At 35.5% G+C, this 5,421-nt stretch overlaps 2 non-coding genes across 2 annotated transcripts; one reads left to right on the top strand and one right to left on the bottom strand.

The window, feature by feature from the left end:
- The first annotated feature begins 942 nt into the window (after positions 1 to 942).
- TRNAC-GCA (transfer RNA cysteine (anticodon GCA)) lies at positions 943 to 1,014 on the top strand. Its single transcript has one exon. It is a non-coding gene; the product is annotated as a tRNA-Cys (tRNA).
- A 3,566-nt stretch (positions 1,015 to 4,580) lies between these two features.
- TRNAD-GUC (transfer RNA aspartic acid (anticodon GUC)) lies at positions 4,581 to 4,654 on the bottom strand. The gene has a single exon. It is a non-coding gene; the product is annotated as a tRNA-Asp (tRNA).
- Positions 4,655 to 5,421: the final 767 nt, after the last annotated feature.

Genomic DNA, 5,421 nt, shown 5'->3' with positions numbered 1-5,421 from the left:
GCTTAGACTGATGGAGTCTTGTATAGAATATACAAATGGATCCAATTTCTACCTGTTATTATGATATTACGATAAGATTGGGTATCAGAAATAAGATTGGGTATCAGAAATAAGATTGGGTACCAGAAATAGATTCATGATTTGATCCATTCTCTATGAATGAGATAAAGACAGAATAATCCGGAACAGTATCGAGTTGGTTTTTATTTTAGCACTTAACTTATTTCATTGATTCCACCATTGTTCAAAAAAGGATTCACAGAGAAGAGGGAGCTCTTGTTAGTGTTAGTAGAATTAGTAGAATACGATTGAAGTGCGTAAAGGGCATTGTATAAGTATATCCAGATATAGCTATCTAGTTATCTGCATATCCCCTCTTTTCGGGGTGCTATATGCGAATTTCCAATTTAGATTCAACTTATTCAATAGAAAAATATTCAATGCAAAATTCAAGCACGACAATTCCCTATAAGATAAGGTGGATAGGACTAGGTATGCGTGTAACAATTTATGTTCGAGGGTTTACATATACACATATATGTTGTTATAATTGAAATTGAAAACAATTGATACTGATTAGTCGTGTATCAACTTTTTTGTTTTCTTATGTTATTAATTTAATTATTAAGGTAAGGAAAGAAAACGTTAGATCAAAATCCAAGAACTGTTCATGAATTCACAGGAAATAATTAATGGCTCCAATTTACTCTGAATTTTGGACTCTGTGCCTAGAAATATCTTTTTTCTGTTTCAATATAAAAAAAAATATTATGTTTTGAAACACTATACAATCAAGAGAACCCTGGACCCAGGGATCCCTTTTGGAAAGGGATAAAGAAACCCGTTTTAAAAATCCAACTCAAACCAAAAAAAGGTTGAGTAACCCCCCCCCCCCCAAAAAAAAAAAAAAAAGAAAGAGTTAGGTCTATTTTGGATCATTTTGGCGGCATGGCCGAGTGGTAAGGCGCGGGACTGCAAATCCCTTTCTCCCCAGTTCAAATCCGGGTGTCGCCTGATCAACAAAAGAAAAGCTTCGGAATACCTTATCCTTCTATGCTAATAGAACTCACATATGCTAATAGAACTCACAAAATTCTTGCCTGACAGAAGCATGACTAGGGTTGTAGATACTGTATTTTAAGAATACAGAGGTTCTATAAAAAAAAAAGACTTGAATTTTTATCATTTGGTTATGGTTAAAATCGGGTATCAATATGAAAAAAAACCGATTTATGACTGATTACTGGTTGGTTCGGGCTATTTCTTTGTATTTGATTTATCAATCGAATCGATAGTAAAACTGAAATTGTGAGATTCAGAACTACGAAAGTCAGATACCTAAAATCGGGGTAGCCGAAGGAAAGGGGGTTCGGTTCCTAAATGTAAATCCAATCCTTGCTTCTATTCTAGGATCTGAGGGAGATTATAGGAAGCACTATCAATACTTCCTAATTACCCTACCTTACTAGGGTGGTGCCCACTGACTGAGTCTTGAATTAAATTGGGTAGGTTGGTGGGGAATCAAATTGGGAGTTGCGGAAAGGGCTAAGGATAGTTTGTATTTTGTATCCAGACTCACGAGAATCCCTGAGTACTTACTCAGGTATCCAATCAATATTGGATTGGATGGGTAATCAACTCTTAACTATAACTATTATAGTTATAGAATAACTAACTATTCTATATCTATATTATAGAATATAGAATCTAATTTTCTAATAAAAGTTGAAAAATACTTCTCCGTTTTTTGTAACACCCTGCCAAGAACGTAATGGGGTGTCCCCCGATTGTTTCACAGAAAGAAACAGAGACAGTAAGACTTGGGGGGTAGATAGAGGTATGTGATAGATAGTTAAGATAGTTATCTTTTACATCTTTATGGTATATATATATATTCTATTTATATTCCATTTTTTTTTCTTATGCTTATGAAAGCTAACAAAACAAACAATGGGTCTTACTATTCCTACATCTTTCATTAGTAACATTCCTTTAAGATCTCCAAGGGTAGTTGTATATCTTGCTTTTGCTTACTGCTTTCCGATTCGACCGGAGATCCTTGTAATTAGAGTATAGGAACTCTTGTATTCATTGGATTGGTTCATCAATAGCGTTAGAGCAAAATGCCATTTTGACTCTGCACCATTGATTCCACTATTATTAGTGATTAATAATGGAATAATTCCTTCATATTCATAGAGATCGGGGAGATAATTTACATGGATATAGTAAGTCTCGCTTGGGCTGCTTTAATGGTGGTCTTTACGTTTTCCCTTTCACTCGTAGTATGGGGAAGAAGTGGACTCTAGGGGTACTACTAATTAAGTTGAGTAATCAAATTGGATCAATGGTGCTTATGTTTAATGGACCGTTCCGCGAAGCGTTTTAAGATAATCCATTTCAAAAATTCTAGGGTAATCCAGTAATATATGAACAATGATCTTTCGATCAATATTTGAATGATTTGATTCTGATGTTGTTCGTATTTCGAAACTCAAAGGAATGCGCATGATAGGAAATTTTTCCAGCCGAACTCTTCCTATTCCTAAATATAATATTCGATTTCGATGAACCCGCTCTTACCATAATTATGGATATTACAATGAGGAGCAACCAACCCCTATTTTTTTATTTGTTTTTCCCTCTTGACTGTTCAAAGAGGAAGTACTGCTACTATTACGTGGATACGTACTTTCTACTGGAGATGCCATAGACGTAGTGGTTGTTCAAAGGGGTACTACGCATAATAAGATCTTGCGTCGGGTGATCCGTGCTCACTTAAGTTTTATACTTCTAGGAATCCTATTTATGCTTTATTGACTCACCTCATGTCATGGCTCAAGCATGAAAAATGGGTGGTGTTTACTACTTATACTTATTTTTCAAATCCGAAGAAGTGACTATAGAACTCCGTGGGGTATCTGTTAACGGCCCAATCAATTACTTCATTTATATGGATAGATATTGTATCTAGTCTATATCAAACCCATCCATTTTTTGAATTTATACAATACAACTTTATACATGCAATACAATATTTTTACAATATAATAATAGATAGTGTGGTAGAAAGAACTATATGAACCTTTCTACTACACCATCTATTATACTGTTGATTCCAGTTCTCTAATTTCATTTAAGACTTGGAATTGGAATCCCTTTTATTTCGTCAATCATTGATAAGAGCTAATAAGTCAAGTTTAATTCTAATCATTTTGACTGACTGTTTTTACGTAGATGATAAGTAAAAAAGCAGTAGGAACTAAAATGAACAGCGCAGTCGCAATAAATGCGAGAATATTGACTTCCATAATCTCATCGTTTTTTTTTGCTTCGCAATAACTCGGGATCTAATCCCATAGAAAAAAAAAAATAAAAATAAAAAGATTTCTCCTGTAAATTCAATGGGTGCATCCTGATGGTTGATACTGAATCGGATCAATATTCAATATTATATTATGAATATGAATAACAATATCTGATCTATTAAATCGATTCATCGTCGAGAATTGAATAGTATAACATAGGAAGATCTTTTATCCATACCGAATCAAAAATGGGATTCCTGATCTAATCAAGAATCCCATTGAATTTCTCATCTTTTTTTTTTTCATTCTTTAGTTTCTAAAATCTATCATCTTCTTTATAAGAATCATCCGACGAGGTATCATCTGACCTGTGTTCTGTTGCCGGCCTTCCATTGGTAACAGACCTAAACAGTAGGAGTGAAATGGAAAGGGGGAGGAGTTAAGCTCGAAGCGAAGTTTTCGTAATGATCTAATCCTCCTGGAAGGCAGAGAAATGTGATAAAGGTATGGGTATGGGATGGGTCTCGATATAAAAAAAAAGATCTAATATTCCGACAAATTCTTTCTTTATTGATTTTTCTCCTTCTTCGATGAAACCCTAAAATAAAAATATATATTATATAAAGATAAAGAAAATAAAGAAAAAAAAAATGATTCATTCCCCCTGTGGAAAAGAAACAAAAGGGACGGATCATTGTTTGATCCTTTACTTTATATTAAAAGTAAGGACCCTCTTTTTCCTTGGATTGGGACTGAAAGCTAAATTCAGCATGCAATTTGAATAAGAATAAGATAGATAGATTGTTTTTAATTACTTTACTAATTGAGATTGCACAAAATCGTATCTCGAAAACACGAAAACAAAAGGGAGTAGGTTTAATAGTACTCTGCTGCCCGAGTAACTATGTTACTAAGTTAGTTAATTGTGTATCGTAGAATAAACGAGTACAATTTGTATATGTACTCCCTGGAAACGTATGGGTACTCTGTACCCTATTCCATTTCATGGATCAGAAGCAATTGAAAAAGTCAAACCAGTGGGTCTCTCTTGGAATCCCCAGTATGGCGATACCTACGACTACGTATGCCTCTCCCCCAGCAATCGGTACTAGTTCAAATAATTGAAATTCCCGTCTTTGTCCGATGAGAAATTCGAAACGAAAAACAAAATAAAAAAAAATTAAGGATCCCCGCAGGAAATTCAATCCTGTCCCGGGCCCCCTCCTCACAGAAAATGGGAAGATGAATTGATGGATTCATCGGATCCGAGGTCGGGACTGACGGGGCTCGAACCCGCAGCTTCCGCCTTGACAGGGCGGTGCTCTGACCGATTGAACTACAATCCCAGGGTGAGGTATACAGCATGCATATATGTATTCTTATGCTTTCATTCGTTTCGTTTCTATTTACGAGAAATATTCTCGTGTTGTAAAAGAAACACGACTGATATACTGATATCCACATGGATACGGACTAGAGTAAGAATGACACAGATTACTGGTAATCCTACTAATATATTGAGAATCTATTTTTCAATGGAAAAAGGACTCTTTTTTTCTTTACTACCTTTGCAACAAATTGGGAATCTAGATCTTTAGACAGATCAGAAGATGTGAGAAATTGGAAAGAAACCAAGGGGTATTGTAGAAAAAATGGACCCTTTATCCCTATATATTTTATTCCCATATATCCTTAGAATACTTTTAGAATTTTAGAATATATGGGGCATTCTAAATATCTAAATAATGGGCATTTCTGGAGGACAAATTTGGTTATCATGGATCGGCGAATTAGTGGGCCGAGCTGGATTTGAACCAGCGTAGACATATCGCCAACGAATTTACAGTCCGTCCCCATTAACCGCTCGGGCATCGACCCAGGAAGAACAAATTCTGGGCTTATTGATAATCCATGATCAACTTCCTTTCGTAGTACCCTACCCCCAGGGGAAGTCGAATCCCCGCTGCCTCCTTGAAAGAGAGATGTCCTGAACCACTAGACGATAGGGGCATACCTGCCCGATCGCCATCATACTATGTTCATAGTATGAGCAGTTTTTTGGAATTGTCAATATAATGTAATGTATAATTATAATGGGATGACTAGATCCGAA

Source organism: Aristolochia californica, unplaced genomic scaffold, assembly GCF_029961685.1.
Source record: "Aristolochia californica isolate CCGP_79_NKW_82.1479 unplaced genomic scaffold, dmAriCali1.0.hap1 SCAF_181, whole genome shotgun sequence".
Taxonomy (NCBI): domain Eukaryota; kingdom Viridiplantae; phylum Streptophyta; class Magnoliopsida; order Piperales; family Aristolochiaceae; genus Aristolochia; species Aristolochia californica.
This window is presented reverse-complemented; position numbering and strand designations above follow the sequence as displayed.